Source organism: Rhinolophus sinicus, chromosome 14, assembly GCF_057876585.1.
Source record: "Rhinolophus sinicus isolate RSI-liver-muscle chromosome 14, RSI-T2T, whole genome shotgun sequence".
Classification (NCBI taxonomy): domain Eukaryota; kingdom Metazoa; phylum Chordata; class Mammalia; order Chiroptera; family Rhinolophidae; genus Rhinolophus; species Rhinolophus sinicus.
The window spans coordinates 76,818,945-76,836,786 of NC_142514.1; the positions used below are offsets into that span (position 1 = coordinate 76,818,945).

The 17,842-nt window shown below is 39.6% G+C and overlaps 1 long non-coding RNA gene across 1 annotated transcript in view; it reads right to left on the reverse strand.

Annotated features, from left to right (window-relative positions):
* LOC141572396 (uncharacterized) overlaps positions 1 to 8,919 on the reverse strand; it is a 106,475-nt gene extending 97,556 nt beyond the window's left edge. The window contains exon 1 of the long non-coding RNA XR_012497759.2: positions 8,779 to 8,919. This is a non-coding gene — a long non-coding RNA (uncharacterized LOC141572396). The remainder of the gene's footprint in view (positions 1 to 8,778) is intronic.
* Positions 8,920 to 17,842: the final 8,923 nt, after the last annotated feature.

Below are 17,842 nucleotides of genomic sequence, written 5' to 3' on the forward strand. Positions count from 1 at the left end.
AGCCCTTGGAAACACAGGGAACTTGCCAAAACGGCAACAAGTAGACCTTGGCTGCAGCTTTTGAAAAAGGAATAAGAAGGAATCGGTAAGAGGGGTGAGGAAGGGAAAGGAGGAGGGCGAGGGAGGGCAAGTGGAAGAGAGAGAGAAGGAGGAGGCTCTAAAAGCCAGAGACATTTTCAGGCAAAAACAGCACGGCTAGATATGCTTTCTCCCAATATATAGAAACCAAACAAATGCTTCAAGATTTCAAAAACATCATTTAAAAAAAAGAAAAAAGAAAAATTGATGGTACCCACTATTTTGATACATCTATTTTCCAATTCTGGGAGATACTTATTGAAATACCTGGGTAACCCAGGAGTATTACAGCAAGATTCCTTGGGTCTGTTGCTGAGGGTAAGCCAACTTTAGGATTTCTGTTGGCACTCCTGCAGCCAAGAAATTCTTTTTCTTTTTCTAGAAGAAAAAGAAATCATGTAAAATCAAGAAGTCAAGGGCAGAGAACAGAAAAAATTAGATTGCAGTTAGGAAAAACTTAGCATGAAAGTCCACTGAGGGAAACATTCACTGGAGTTCCAGGGCAACTGGGACAAAACGGTAGTTGGTGCTCAGCTCTAAGCTTCCAGGTTCTATAAAGGCAGCTGATTTGATGGAGAAGTTTCAATATATGCAATATAATCATGGAAGTGCTTGACACATGGGAGTTTAATATGATTTTTTAACGGTCAAAGTAAATGTTTTTTAACAACTCTAAAGTTTTCCAGGTTAAAACTATAGCAGTATGGGCTTTGGCAATGGCTCCCAAATTTTTAAAGTATTTTTAAACCTCTTGGACATCAAAATACAGTTTTTTAGATGCCCTGGGAGTAACAGTTCTGCTCTGAGTGTCCATCTATTTAAAAATGTCTGACACACTTTATGAGGATATATGCCAGATGCATAGATAGTACTCAATAAATATTACTGAATGAATGAAAAAAGAGCATGCATATATGATACTGAATCGACAGGCAGTGCTTGTAGGGATCGACTCCCAATCTACAGATTGGGCCGTTCCCCTTGGAATGGAAATTAAGGGCCTCCATTGCCCATTTGACTATGTGTCAGAGCAAAACTGAAGCTATAAACCAATGCGAGAGTCTAAGCCTTGCCTGGATTTCCCCCAATTCCAAATGGAAACTGGGGAGCTTTCCATATGGCCTGTGTCCTGTTAGGCTTCTCAACATCCACAAACTGTTATACCTATTCCTCGCTTAACTAGTAAGCATGGGGGTCTGCACTTAGCCAGCAACATGGCTTCCCTGGTCTTCAGATATTGCTGAAAGGATAGCGCTGAAGGCACTAATGCTTCATTTTATCAAAACCTAGTTAAGAGACTCATATTTGTAAAGGACTGTTGGGCAATCTCTCTTTTCCTCTAGCTACAAAATCTATGCCCCTTGATCTCACTTATGTACGATCTAAAATAGTCAAACTCAGAGAAGCAGAGAGTAGAATGATGGTTGCCAGGAGCTGGGGGAAGGGAAAATGGGGAGGTAGAGGTCAAAGGGTATACAAAGTTTCAATTACAGCAAGACGAATAAGTTTTGGAGCGTGGTGGCTGTAGTTAACAATGCTAATGTCATTTGCTAAGAAGGTAGATTTTAAGTACTCTTTATCACACACACACACAAACATAAAAAAGATGAAGAAAAAGAAAATGATAACTATGTGAGGTGATGGATATGTTACTTAGCTTGGTTCTGGTGATTATTTCACAATGTACACATATATCAAAACAACATGTTGTACACCTTAAATATATAAATTCCTATCTGTCCATTACACCTCAATAAAGTTGCTCTAAAAAAGACTGATGCTTACATGAATCTGTTTTGCCAAATTGCTACTTAACTAGTCTGGATGCAACTGTTTGTTTTCCCTTCCCCAGAGAACTGCTTTCACCTAATTGCATTTTACATTGAAACCACTGGCTCCCGGTATAGAACATAAAAGGTGACACCCTGACTTGGAGGATGTTGTCTGGGACACCGGTCTCTGCAGTGCTCAGGTTCTCTACACAGGGGGCCAGGGAGCTGTGGATCTCAGGACCAGGAAGAGTTTTACTTCTCCTAAGCAACTGCTTTTTTTCTTTAAAGATATAATGAAATTTCTGTCGGTGATGGTATTTTCCTCCTGTGTTAAGAAAACTCAGAGCTAATTTTGTGAATCAGAGTTACCTCCAGTACTTTCAAAGAACTGATGGCACACATTTGTGTGTTCACCTTTCCCTGGTTTTTAACGCTGTTTTTTCCTAATCTTTTTCATTAGTGCCAATTTCCAATGATGTTAGATGCTAGTAGTGACAGAACGGATGACTAGATTCGCAACTGAGAACAAGTTTCTAAGTAGAGCACATTCTAAGTTCCAAAGCTCACTGGATATTATAGGCAGCCACTTCCATGGAGAGCTTCCTGAAGGACCAATTCAGCAGAAGCAGCATTAACACCGCCACCTCGACAATCAATGCTCCTCCCACTCCTAGTCCATGTCATAGGAAGACTACAAAGAAGCTGGAGATCACCTTTTGAAAGTTTCATATTTGGTATTTAAAAAAAAAAAAAAAAAAAAGCTGTTCCCTCTGTAAGGAGGAAAGGCTATGATCACTCACTCAAGAGTCAAAGGAAGGTCCTGTGCTACCCAGAAAAAGTCCTGGAACAGAAGATTCCCAGCAGCACATGAGTGCCAGGAGGAAGGAGAGGGAAGTATACGAGAACAGACACACACATCTCTCCCAGGAGCCTCCAGAAGAACCAGCAGACTAAACTGCAATCGGAAGGTTAAGGTCCGTAGGGTTTGCGGTACATGGTAAAGGAGGAGAGCGTCAGTAGAACGTGAAGTTTAAAAATGAGCAGGAGTGAGTCACCTACATGGGATTGTTGTAGTAGCTGAAGAGCTGAAAATTTGTGGAACTGGACTGAGATGCTGTGTGTGGGACCTGCTAGCCAACAAGAAAGTTTTATTTAGCAAGTTCGAGAATATTAAAACATTTCATTTTTAATCCCAAATTGAGACTTGTCTCTAACCTAGCTATATTTAATTAATTCTTTAGTTGTATGGGATCCATTATATTTTTAAAGATAATTCATAAAAACAAGGAATATAAATGGAAATTATTTACCTTAGTTAATCTTAATATCACTCTGCACAAAATTGAGAGTGGGGCAGGAGACACGTGGTACAGACGTGAGAATCATGGTCTGGGAGCTTCCTAACAATGCACTTCAATGCCAGGCTTTTTATGGCATTTTCAATTTTTCAGCCAACTCCACACACAGTCTGAGAATGTGGCGTGTATCAGGACCCATGATTTTCCCAAATCAGATTCCACAAAGCGTAATGCTCTAAACTTATTGATACCCTTTGACTCAGCATTTTTCTTCCTAGAAGTTTACTGTGAAAAATAATCAAAGATATGTCCAAAGATTTTCCAAACCACGTCTACTTCAGGTACCTATTTGGGAATTCCCTTATTTCGTTACCTTTCTCCTCATTTTCCCTCAGGATAAACCAGGTTTTTTTCAAGCTGTCTACCCTGCACACAGGTTCTTAGCTCTATCCAGCAAAAGTGACAGACCCTCAGAGTTCCCTGGATCTCTAGAGGAGACTTGCAGTCCATCAGAATTTTCACAAAATATCCTCAAAAAAAATTTTTTTTTAACTTTCTCCTGCTAATATGGATAATATAAACTGCTCATTGTTTTAAGCTTTCAATTTGTCAAGCACAAATCAAAGAAATTTATATTTAATTCTTGTGAACATATAATCCACATTTTATAGGTAGGACAACCCAGTTAGGAATGTGAAGCCAGGATTCAGTATAACCATGACTTCTGTGACAACTATGACCTTGTTACTCATGACAAGTTTTCCTGGGATAAGTTTGATGTTTTTAGACTATCAAGACTGTCAATATTCTCCAGTTTACCAAACCGATGTTGAGGAATGATCAAGCTTTAAGTTTAAGTTACATTGGGTCAGGGATTCTCTCTCTTGCTTTCACACATTATGAACAACCAGCAAATATCGACTAAATAGGAAGAATTATAACTTACAAAAGAGTAAGTAGCAAAGACCAACAAAACATTCATATTTTAAAACTCCAAAATCACTGGTAATCAAAGAAATGAAAGTTGAGACAGTTAACATTTTATTCCATAAAAGTACTTTTTAAAAATAATGTTCACTGCTGTCAAGCATGTGATGAAATGAGTACTTATCTACTGCTACGATGAGTCTAAATTGGTTCAAACTTTCCAGTGATTTGTCTATACATACAAAAATCCCAAAATTGTTTTGACCCTTCACCAATGTTTTCATTTCTGAGAATTTATTCTGATAAAATAATCCAAGTACACACAAAAATATTAATCTTTCTAATCACTGTAATGTAAATTGGAAACAACCTAATTGTTAAACATAGGGAATTGGCTAAATAATTACATACATATGATATATTATGAAAATATTAATAACTGTGATCCTGAGTATTTAAGTGTATGGAAAATTGTGCATTATAAAACAAGTTTAACAGGGAAAATGTATATATTGATTTCCACTTTCTTTGAAATATATGATATATGTGTTTATTTGGATAATGGCGTATGTTTTTAAATTTTTTCCCATAAGAACTCATGCTTCTTGTGTAATAAGGCAAAGAAATTATTTTTTTTAAGTCCTCTCTTTTTTAAGGTTTGCAAGCTCTTCTTCACAATTTGCAAGCTGTTATTTGAATACATTCTATTGTCACAAAAAGAACTGGAGGTAATATGTGCTCTAAATTTAAACTCTTCCTCCACCTCTACTATTTAAGCAACCCCAATAATTCCAACTTTTGATGAAGTCACTGGTGAGATCGCATAGCCAGGTCCTTCCTGGGCTTACCTGGGCTCCCAACACATACCCTATTAACTCAATCAGTGGCATCTAGGAAATACGTCTTGCTTAGCTTAGAATATTTAACCATTTTGATAAACTTTTTTTTTTAAACCAAATTTCACCCAGTTTTTTGCCTCAGAAGTGTGAATTGAAAGTATAGAGGAAAAAATGTTGAAAGAACATTTTCCTTCAAAATGTTTTCGGAGATAAAAACCCTGAGAGTGTTTACCTGCAGAAAAGGAAATAAAAATAAATTTATTGTCTAGCCTTATTTCCCTAAGTGTTCCTTTATTAACTTCAATGTATAATTATTTCCACATGTAAAATTTTAATATGGTTCTATGCATATTTACTACCAAATATATGCCCCCAAGTTATTTTTTCAGAACTGTGCTTGGTCAAAACTTTTGACCCCTGTGAACTTAGGAGGAAATTCAGATATCTGGTATTCCAATAAGATATTTTGGGGTACTAATCAAACTTTAAAAATGATGTGTTCAGGTCCTATCTCGAACTTTGTTTTTCATAGCCTTCCTGCCTATCATTGGCATTTGTCATCACTATTTTCTGTACCTCTATATGCAAATAACATTTCCCTGATAATTATTATGAATCAAATCCCTTCCATCTAGTTACTGTATTTCTCTCCTAGACACCAAAATCCTCATAATGTTGGCTGGCTGCCTAAGAGGAAAATGTCAGGCAATCCTAAGGAAGACAATCTTACTCTATAACTCAGACCTAAAATACCATGAACCAAGAGATATTTCATGAATCTTTCCTCCAATTAAGAATTATAAACTCTAGGACAGAGAATACATATATCTAATGCTAGATCAAAGAACTGTAAAATTTACCAGAATTTCCATATCTTGTAATCCTAATCCTATTTGTAGAGGCGAGTTAATTGCTATTCCTGAGCTTTTATCCATTAAACATTAAAATGTATGTATGACATGAAAGACACACTAACAAATAAGTAAGAATAGCTACTACCATCATATGTAAATGGTGAATGAATGCTTTCCACCTATGATCAGAAATAATACAAGGATATTTGTTTTTGCTACTTCTGTTCACTATTGTACTGGAGATTCTATTCAATAGAATAGAGGAAGAAAAAGAAAGGTATTTTGAAAGGAAGAAATAAAAATTGTCTTCATTTCCGGATTACATGACTGTCTATATAAAATTTCTAAGGAGACTACCAAAAAAAAGGCTAATAGTATTAATAAGTGAGTTTAACAAGGTTTCAAGGTCAATATACAAAAAATTTCTACATACCAGCAACAAACAATCAGAAATGGAAATATTTTAAAGCACTATTTACAACACCATCTAAAAATATGAAATACTTAAAAATAAATCTGACAAAGGATGTGTAAGACACTGAAAACTACAAAACATTGCTAAGAGAAATTAAAGACCTAAATAAATGGAGACAGATATCATGTTCACAGACCAGAAACATCAATATAGCTATAATGTCAATTCTCCCCAATTGATTTATAGAGTCAATGTGATCCCAGTCACAATCTTGGAACTTTTTTTAGAAATTGACAAGCTGATTCTGAAATGTATATGGAAATCCAAAACAACTTTGAAAAAGAAGGAGAGGGCTTATACCGCCTGACTGCAAAACATTTCATAAAGCTATATTAACCAAAACAATATAGAATTGGCATAAAAATAGACAAATCAGTAAGTGGATTAGAATAGAGCATAAATCCAAATATCTACGATTTTTGACAAAGATTCCAAAGAAATTCGAAAAAGAAAGATAATCTTTTCAATAAATGGTACTGGAACAACCAGATAACCTATGTATAAAAGTGAACCTCGATTTTTACTTCACTCCACATATGAAAATTAACTCAAAATGGATTGTAAATATAAATATAAGAACTAAAACCATAAATCTTCTAGAAGGAAACAGGAAAAAAAATCTTCATTACTTAGTTTGGTAGATTTCTTAAACAAGACATACACGCACACAAAAAAACAAAATCAATAAATTGGATTTCACCCAAAGACACTATTTTAAAAAGCAGAAGTTAAGCAACAGATTGAGAGGAAAATCTTTACAAAGTATGTATCTGCTAAAGGATTGGTATCTGGAATGTATAAAGAACTCTTACAATGACAAAATAATTTATTTAAAAACAGGCAAAATATTTAAATAGGCGCTTTACCAATGAAGATACACGAATGGCAAATAAGCACATGAAAAAATGTTCAACAACATTAGAAAGTAGGGCAATTAGTCCAAAATAAAACACCATGTGATACCACTATACACCCACTAAAATGACTAGAATTTAAAAGATTGACCATACTAAGTGTTTTTAAGAATATGGAACTGGAAATTTCATATACTAATGGTGGGAATGTAAAATGTTTCAACCTCTTGGAAAACAGTTTCTAAAAAAGTAAACATAAACCTGCCATATGAACCAACCATTACACACCTAGGTACTTTTCCAAGAGAAATGAAATCAAATGTCCACATAAAGACATACAAAAATGTTCATAGCCGCATTAGTTGTAATAGCCAAAAAATAGAAACAAGCTAAATGTCCATCAACAGGTAAGTAGAAAAAAATTGTGTATATTTAAAGTGGAATACTACTCATTAATAAAAAAAGAATGAACTATGAATACACACAACAACACGGAGGAATCTTGAAATAATTATTCTGAGTGAAAGAAGCCAGAAAAAATAAGATTCCAATTACATAAAATTCTCATAAATGCAAATTAATCTATAGTGACAGAAAATAATGGTTACCTGTGGGTGGAGGAGGGTTGTGAGGAAATTTTTGCAAGTGATAATTCACTAACTTGATTTTGGTGATGGTTTCACAAATACATATATAAATATAATTAAGATATATAAACACTATATATAAGTATTTATATGTATTAAAATATCTGTAAAACCATCAGCAAAATCAAGTATACGTGTGTATACATATATACATAACTAATTGAATTTTATACTTTAAATGGGTGCAGTTTGTTGTTTGTCAATTATACCTCAAAGAAGCTGCAAAAATAATAATAATTAAATAAAATCGATGGGGAATAAATGAGTAAGATAAATGTCCCTGACTCCAAGTGAGACTCCAAGTAATGATTTTTCAATGTGGTGCACTTGAAACTAAAAGTCCTTTTACCTTGAGAGGGGAGAAACCTAATTGTTAATAGAGAGCTGAATTGGGCCAGAGCAATTCCACATCTATCACTAACTTGGTATGTTATTTAGGTCTTAATTTTCACACCTTCTCACAGTTATCTATGGTTGCTGGGATTCCATATGCTTTTATTTTCGTTTTTGTATTTTTGTTATGTTCCAAGTTTTCTATAATGATCATAAAATCCTTTCATAATGAATGTAAAAATAAATGTTTAAGGCAGAAATCCAAGAAGGCAGAGCAGATAAACACTGTGCCTGCTTCCTTCCATGAACACACTAAAATTACAACTAAATTATAGAACAATTAACCTAGAGAATATCTGAAGTCTAGCTGAACAGAAGCTTTATAACTAAGGAAGAAGCCACATCAAGACTGGTAGGAGGGGTGGAGACGCAAAACAGGCAGGCCCCAAACCTCTGTGTGACAGTAGAAAACTGGGAGGGATACCTTGGCTGCAGAGGTTACCCCTGGAGGAGCAAGGGATTCCAGCCCCACACCAGGCTCCCCAGCCCAGAGTACTGTTGCCAGGAAGAAGAGCCCCCACAATATCTCACTGTGAAAAACGGGGGATTCCGACCGTCTGGGTGGGATGGAAGGCTGGGGAAAAACCAGTCATCCTCTTAAGGGGCCCACCCACAGGATTCACTCACTCCCAGGCACTCACCCTGGGCTCCGGCAGAGGGACAGTGACTCAAGGGACATCAGAGGCATACAGGGAGCAGACTGAGGTGTGTGGCGTCAAGGCTAGGGTGAGAGGACAGTCGCCATTTTCCCTGTGAAGGGGGCCTCCTCCTATGCAGCTGGCAGGCAGACGCCATCTTTCCCGTGTTGAGTCCGCCTCCACTCTCCAAATCTGAATCTGATTGGTCTGGTGAGCTTCACTGCTCCACCCTGCTGACTCATGGAGAACCTCCCCTAGCCAACTCCCCCAACACCTGGAGGCACTTTCTCCAGGAGCAGCCAGCTCCGCCCACATCGCACTCTTTCTTGAAAACCTATAGGAGTCCACAGACCCCAGGTGCACTTGGTGTACTCTCAGACTTTTGCTGAGTAGCTCCAGGCTCAGCACTGACACCAAACCAGAATCTACACTAACCTGGTGACCACAACTCTTCCTACTCTAGTGATTCCCTGAAGCTACGCCTAACCTAACACTTGTACCACATGAGGCTTTATGAGGGGCTGAACCTTAAGGGAGCTGGCAGGTAGCAGCAGCCCTCAGGGTGTCCTGGCTTTTTGAGGAGTTACCCCAGGCCCAGTACTGGTGGCAGATGTCCTCATTTTGCAGCGTGTCCTCTCCCACATGTCTTCAGGTTTAGCACTGGCAGCGAACAACTGCAGATCACTTTGTAGCTCCTGTCTGGCTGATCACAGGCAGTGGGTAATTTGGGCCTGTACCAGAGCCCCTCCCAAGAGGCCCCAGAACCAACATACTTACAGGTTGGCTTCAGAACACAACAGAGCACCACCCAATTAGCCCCACAAGTGGCATACCCAAAGGGCAGTCTCAACAGGCACCAGAGCCCACCGGGGTGAATCCCACTCAGTGGGGTAAGCCCCCCACACACAGCAGCCTGTAAGCTATGGCCATGGCCAAACCCCACAGCCAATCAGCTTGAGGTTCAGTCTCACCCACTGACATGCTGTGGGGGCAGAGCCCCAGAAAGTAGTTTCCAGGCTCTCGGCCTCACATAGACAGGTGCTGGCTCAGGTAGTAAATGGCCATCAACTGTGATTGGATGGCCATCAGCTGTGGCTAGTTGGCCGTCAGCTGTAACCAGTGAGCCATTGGCCACTAATATAACTGCTGTGGCTACACTAGAAGAGAAGAGAGAAGAATGGGGGCTAGCAAGAAGATGGCGGCTGGGCTGGCAAGTGTGGATGGCGGTTTGCGGACAGTGTGGATCCAGCCTCCAGTGAGAGTATAGTGCCGCCAGAGAGAATATAGTGGTATGACTCCCCTACCTATGGCTCCGTGGGTGTTCCTTTTTGGCCTCACCATATCCTGCGTTCTTGTATGGGGAGCGGGAGCAGAGACCCCGCAGGGTCTCCCGCATGACACATGCCAATAGCAATCAAGGCTCAACTATAACAGGAGGGCACACACAACCCATGCAAGGGACACTCCTGAGGCTCCCAGAACAGGTGACTAGGGGGACTCTGCCACTGGACCCCACAAGGCACCTAGTATATAAGGCCACTTGGCCAAGACTGAGAGACGTAGAAGATTTACCTCATACATAGAAACAAACATAGAGAGGTAGCCAAAATGAGGAAACAAGTATGTCCCAACTGAAAAAAAAAGGAGAAAACTCCAGAAAAAGAACTAAATGAAATGGAGGCAAGCAACCTACCAGACACAGAGTTCAAACCAAAACATGGCTATATAGAAAGATTTCAGAAGAAACCACACTAATCTAGAGAAAAGGGGATGGAGATTCTGGCAGATAATTACTTTTCTTTAATAATGTTCTCAATTCAGCTTTGATATCATCTACCACAAATCCTTGCTTTCTCCAAATATGGCATAATTATCAGGGAATGGAGATAATTCTCCTGCACCAGAGAAAGTCAAAGCGGCTACTTGAATTTACCCCAAAAAATCCAGGGTGCAACAGGGGGTTAGTCAAGCAACTTCAGTCTTTGCTATTTGTGTGCTATTCTGACGGGTACTGAGGGATGGCAAGGACAGCCTGACCTTGACAGCAGTGACAGGCAAGCTCTAAAAGCAAGTGGCAGTGCACTGCTGCTCCCCAGCTCTGGAATGCATGAAAAATCTTCATTAACCTCTTGGAATAATATCACCCTTTGGAGACATTACAGCTTTTTTTCATACGTTTACTACCCAAGTATTGCCTGCAGACGCAGCCCAAACTTAATGACTCTGAATCAGTTCACCTTTGAAGAGAACTCTGATTTCATGAGATGCTATAGACCCATCAAGAGAAAGAAAGACACCTTACAGAGAGGGAAATGCGTGCTTCTGGCTTCAGCATACCTCCAACACACAGAGTTACAGATCCTGAACCATTAAAGGTGGTTGGGATCCAGTCAGAGCAACACCACTGGCCTCAAGGTAACTAAAAGGCCAACCGGAATTTTGAAGACATGGAATTTTTTTCTTTCAAACACCCATGTGTTTGAATTCCCTAGAAATGGGTATTCTGACACATAAATCTTAAAGACCTCAGCTTACTGCAATGTTCAAAGAATACCTTTTCAGCAAATGTTAATAGAGAACATCAAGCTGGGGAGACACTAGGTGAGGGAGAATTCTCAACTCTCCTCAGTTTCTGATAAATGTGCTCAGGATGGTGACAGTGGTATTCTACCTGTCCAAAGAGAAATCTGCCAGGTTGAAGGAAGGCCTGTTACTGTGAAATGCTGAATAATTACTTTATGCAGCTGTAAAAACTAACATTAGTTAGCCACCACCACTGGCTCTACCATCCAATTGTAAGTGCACTTATTTACAACCCCACTGGTGCCATCTCGCTTTATTGCCCAGAGACATTACAATAATAGACAATCACATGACAGTTATGACATGATGACTCCATGTGCTTGCCCAAACAGATATCTATGAGGTCTAAGAAAAACTGAGCACAGTAGACCTAGTCCATTTTATATTATCCCCATTTTACAGGTGAAGAAATCAAGGCATAGGATGATGCCAAAATTACCCCACATCTCAGCTAGTGTGTTGTGGAGCCAAAAACCAAATCCAACTGATAAGAGTTCCAGAGTTCCTACCAACCACTATACTGGGCTAAACTCCCTATATTTGTTTCTAAGGAAAAATACCCTACTCATTTCAAAGCAAAGAGTGAGCTTTGCTCTGGTTAGAAAAAGAAAATTAGCCTCCACTAAGATTGTCACCTAAAGCTCCTGACTTAGAATTAACAAGAGGCTGAGATCTTGTCCAGTCTCTAGTCCAGAGCATAAATCCTTTCTATAAACCACTCCGACAGATCATACCTCTCGTGAGACTGCCACAAACACCACAACCAGTAAGAGATTGTATTTAGAGCATATACCCTGTACGTGACTCTCCTAAAAGCTTCGTGTAAGGTATCACATTTGTTCCCTATCAGGTAAGAAGCACAGAGTCCCCATTTTCAGATTAAAAAGTTGAGGCTGAAAGGGTAAGGGATATATCTAGGATCACACACCTTTGAGCTAGCAAAGTTAACACTATTGGAAAGAGGTCTAGAAGTTGAGATCGGGGTGCACGCCCTTGTCTGGGAGGGGCAGGCATGCGCTGTGCAGGCCACAGCTGTCATCTGAGCCCCATCTTGCAGCACATGTGCTCAGCTGGGTTGTGCTGATGTTCTTTGTGCCATCTGTTTATTGTTTCTGTGGGCTGCTTTTTTGCCTCTTCTAGTTAATCTGCTTGTTTTATCTTTCATTCCTTCAACAGATATTTCATGAGCATGAGCCAGAGACTAATGTAGGTATTAAGGATAAAACAGTGAATAAAATGTAATTCTTTCTCCACAGAGCTTATATTCTGTTGGGGGCAAGAGAAGAAATACGTGAGAGAGAGGGGCAGGAGTGAGGAGAGAAACAAAAAGATATCTATAAATATTCTATCTATAAATTAGATAGACCAATATAGATACATACATACAAACATACATACACAGACACACAGACATGCAGACAGATAGACCCAGAAAGCTTTGGTGATAAGTGTTCTGATAAGAAAATAAAGCAGACTACGAGGGATTGAGAGTGATAGAGGATAGAAAGGGGGATGGAATCTGATATGGGATGATAAGAAAAGGTCTTGATAATAGAGCGACTTTTAAGCAAAGACTTCAAGCAGATATTTCATGTACTTTGGGGTCCTTATATCATCAGGGAGGGGACAGAGGCATTGTCTCATCTTAACATCCCCAGACAAATGCCTCCATATCTCTAGTCATTCATCTTAGAGTATCTTAGGCAGTGGTTTCATTAGGCTAGACTCAGTGGAAGACACAACCAGCTGTCTTGAGTGGAGTTCTCTGGGAACCAGACTCTGAAACTGAGATTTGTGTGCAGGAAGGAGTTTTATTAGGGAGTCCTCTGGGGAGCAGTGTGAGAGAGTGAGGGAAGCAGCACTGGGCAGAGAGACATTTTGACTGGTCTTACAGGGAGCTCAGGAGCTGGGATTGCCCTGTATCACCCAGTCACTGCATGCGGTTTGTCCCCAAGGACAGGGGGACCCTGGCTAGGCTACTCCCTTCTGCAGAGGGCAACTGAAGGCATCAAACAAATAATAGGACATAAATTTTCTCTTCTACTCTCAGAATAGCCCTTGCACATATTACTACTTCCCGCATGCCTGCAACCAGCCTTCTGGGTTTTATAACATGAATCAAGAATTCCTTTTTTGAATTAGGATTTTTTTATTGGCAAAACTTACATAGGTCAGCGCAGTTGAGAGCACAACCTGAAGAGAAAAATCAGTAGCACTCTCCCCATCCCTTTCCACTCTCCCTCAGGCTGTGTTTGGTTTATTTCCTATCTCTGAGGAACATCATTCTTAATGTTCCTTTCAAACTTCTTTCAGCCATATAATAATGCCGCCATTCTGGAGGCAGTTGGCGGGAACTGGTTTCTCTCCCTAGCATACTATCTTAGTTCCCCCAACCTCATCCACGCATTACTCAGTAGTTCTTAAACTTGAGTATGCATCACAGTCATGGGAATGAGTTATTAAAACACAAATTACTGGTTGGGACATCATCAAAATGGCGGTGTGACGTGAGCCTTTGTGTAAATCTCCCCTGGAATTTACAACTAATCGAACAACAATAACTCCACAAAGGACTCCCTGCACAGCAGACAGGCAAGATGAAGAGGCCCACTACTGAATTCACCTAAAGGAGGGTGAATCCCGCAAGTGGGGAGGAGGGAAGGGAGAAGTGCGGAGACAGAGCCACGCGGGCGCAGGACGCAGACCCAGCTCAGTGCGCCGAGCTCGCTGCTTCCCGGAACTACCGCAGCTGCGAGTGAGGGAAGAACTCGGACTGCTAGGGCTCCGCCTGGGCTCCACAGGGCTGAGGGGGCAGCATATAACATGGGTGAACCCAACGCTCACGGCAGAGACCTCAGAGAAAAGACTGAGGGAAGAAGGCTGAAAACCGTGGTTTAAGCCCTCACTGCCAAACAGAGAATGGAGCCTTAGGCACTGAGACTAGCCGCCCCCTCCCTCCCCTCCCAGAGCTCGCCCCGCCCCCACCTCCCTGGTGATAGAAGCGGAACAGTAGCAGTGTCAGATCAAAGAACCGAATATTTGCTGTTCTGAGAACTGTGGACCGCAGACAAAGATTTGCAACCCAACTAGTTCTGGCAAAGGGGAGGGAGCTGTGGTGGTGGCTGTGGTGGTGGTCGCCACCATTGCTCTGGGCCAACTCTCACAACTCACCCTGCCCCTGGCCCCATCTATCTGGCTGGATCCCTGCAGGAGTAAACAGAACTGCTGAAACACATGGGCTCTGAATCTGGTGCAGGAAGAGTTTTGGAACTTCAAAAGCTCTCCACATACTGACCGGGACACTGCACCCTGTGACCCAGGCAAACTATTAACAGAGGAGAAGCCCATCTCCCAGGGAATCCCCACATTGTGTGAGAAGCTGGAATAGTGTAGAGAAAACATAGCACTACCATGTGATAGAGAGAAAAAAGGCTGCAGCCGGAGAGAAAATAAAACATTCTACCAACAAGTACTGGAAAACAAAAGAAAGACCTCTTCCTATCAACCTGTTGCAGGAGCCACTCCTGTAGATGTCTAGGAAGAGAGATAATAAATCAGTAATTGCCATGAATAACCAAGGCAACAAGACAGCTCAGAAAGAAAGTGAAAAGTATCCAGAAAAGGAACTTAAAGATATGGAAATATGTAACTTAAATGACAGAGAATTCAAGATTGCAGTTCTGAAAAAAACTCAACGAGATGCAAGAAAACACAGAAAGGCAGTTTAATGAACACAGAAACACAATCAAAGAACAACGTGAGCATTTTACGAAAGAGATTGAAATTTTAAAAAAGAACAAAATAGAATTTCTGGAGATTAAGTATTCAATAGAAGAAATTAAGAATGAAATAACCAGTTTAGGTAGTAGAGTTGACCAGATGGAGGAAAGAATCAGTGACATTGAAGATAGAAACCTGGAAATTACACAGATGGAAAAAGAAAGAGACTTGAGACTTAAAAGAAATGAAAGAACTCTACAAGAATTTTCTGACTCCATCAGAAAGAGCAATATAAGAATAATGGGCATACCAGAAGGAGAAGAAAGAGAGAAGGGAACAGAAAGTATATTCAAACAAATAGTCGATGAAAACTTCCCAAACTTGTGGACAGAACTGGATCCTCGAATCCAAGAAGCAAATAGAACACCTAGTTACCTCAATCCCAACAGGCCTTCTCCAAGGCACATTGTACTGAAGCTGTCTAAAATCAACGACAAAGAAAGAATTCTTAAGGCAGCCAGGGAAAAGAAGACAGTAACCTACAAAGGAAAGCCCATTAGATTCTCATCAGATTTTTCAGCAGAAACTCTACAAGCCAGGAGGGAGTGGAACCAAATATTCAAACTATTGAAAGAGAGAAATTATGAGCCAAGAATAATATATCCAGCAAAGATATCCTTTAGATGTGAAGGAGGAATAAAGACCTTTCCAGACATACAGAAGCTGAGGGAATTTTCTAATACACGACCTGCACTAGAAGAAATACTAAAGAAGGCTATTCGACCACCATCAACAGGGACAATTTGTGGCAACTAAAACATAAAAAGGGGGAGAGTAAAGGCCTGAACCAGAATATGGGAATGGAGAGAGTAAGCATGCTGAAGAAAATGGAATACTCTAAATATCAAACTTTCTTTTACATAAGCTTAAGTGTAACCACTCAAAAAAAAATCCAGAACTGAAATATATACCGTAATAAAAGAAGAAACAGAGGGAAACATCGTAGAATACCACCACACAGAAATAATAGACAACAACAAAAAGGCAAAGAAACCATGAGGACACAATTTTACCAGAAAACTAAAGCTAGAATGACAGGAAATTCTCACATATCAATAATCACCCTAAAAGTAAACGGACTGAACTCACCAATAAAAAGGCACAGAGTAGCAGATTGGATCAAAAAACTAAACCCAACCATATGCTGTCTCCAAGAGACACATCTCAGCTACAAGGACAAGCATAGACTCAAAGTGAAAGGGTGGAAATTGACACTCCAAGCAAATGGTACCCAGAGAAAATCAGGCGTAGCCATAATGATATCAGATGAAACAGACTTCAGGGTGAAAAAGATAATAAGAGACAAAGATGGACATTTCATAATGGTAAAGGGGACTATACAACAAGAAGACATAACAGTCATCAATATTTATACCCCCAATCAGGGAGCACCAATATATACCAAGCAACTACTAACAGAACTAAAGGGAGAATTGACCAAAACACAATTATACTAGGGGATTTAAATACATCATTGACAGCTATGGATAGATCATCCAAACAGAAAATAAATAACGAAATAGCAGCCCTAAATGACACATTAGATGAAATGAACATAATTGACATATATAGAGCACTTCATCCTAAAACATCAGACTATACATTCTTTTCTAGTGTACATGGAACATTCTCAAGGATAGACCATATATTGGGACATAAAATCAGCCTCAGCAAATTTAATAAGATTGAAATCATACCGAGCATATTCTCTGATTACAAGGCTTTGAAATTGGATGTCAACTGCAAAAAGAAAGCAGGAAAAAGCACAAATACATGGAGATTAGACAACATACTTTTAAAGAATGACCGGATCAAAGAAGAAATTAGAGGAGAGATCAAAAGATACATAGAAACAAATGACAATGAAAATACATCCTACCAAAATTTTGGGGATGCAGCGAAAGCAGTTTTAAGAGGGAAATTTATATCATTACAGGCCTATCTCAAGAAACAAGAAAACTCCCAAATAAATAACCTCATGTTACACCTTAAAGAACTAGAAAAAGAAGAACAAGTGAAACCGAAGGTCGGCAGAAGAAAGGAATTAACAAAAATCAGAGCAGAACTAAATGAAATAGAGGACAAAAAGACAATAGAAAAGATTAATGTGACAAAGAGCTGGTTCTTTGGAAAGATTAACAAAATTGACAAACCCTTGGCTAGACTCACTAAGATAAAAAGAGAGAAGACACTAATTAACAAAATCAGAAATGGAAAAAGAGAAGTTATCATGGACACCACAGAAATACAAAGGATCATCCAAGAATACTATGAAGGATTATATGCCACCAAATTCAATAACCTAGAAGAAATGGACAAGTTCTTAGAAACATATAGCCTTCCAAGGCTGAACCATGAAGAACTGGAAAATCTAAACAGACCGATCGCCGGTCACGAAATTGAATCAGCCATCTAAAACCTTCCCAAGAGCAAAAGTCCGGGACCAGATGGCTTCACTAGTGAATTCTACCAAACCTTCAAAGAGGATCTAATACCAATCCTGCTCAAACTCTTCCAAAAAACTGAAGAAGAGACAGTACTCCCTAACTCATTTTATGAGGCTAACATTACCCTGATACCAAAACCTGGTAAGGACAGCACAAAAAAAGAAAACTACAGACCAATATCTCTGATGAATACAGATGCAAAAATCCTAAACAAAATTCTAGCAAATCGAATACAACAATGCATTAAAAAGATTATT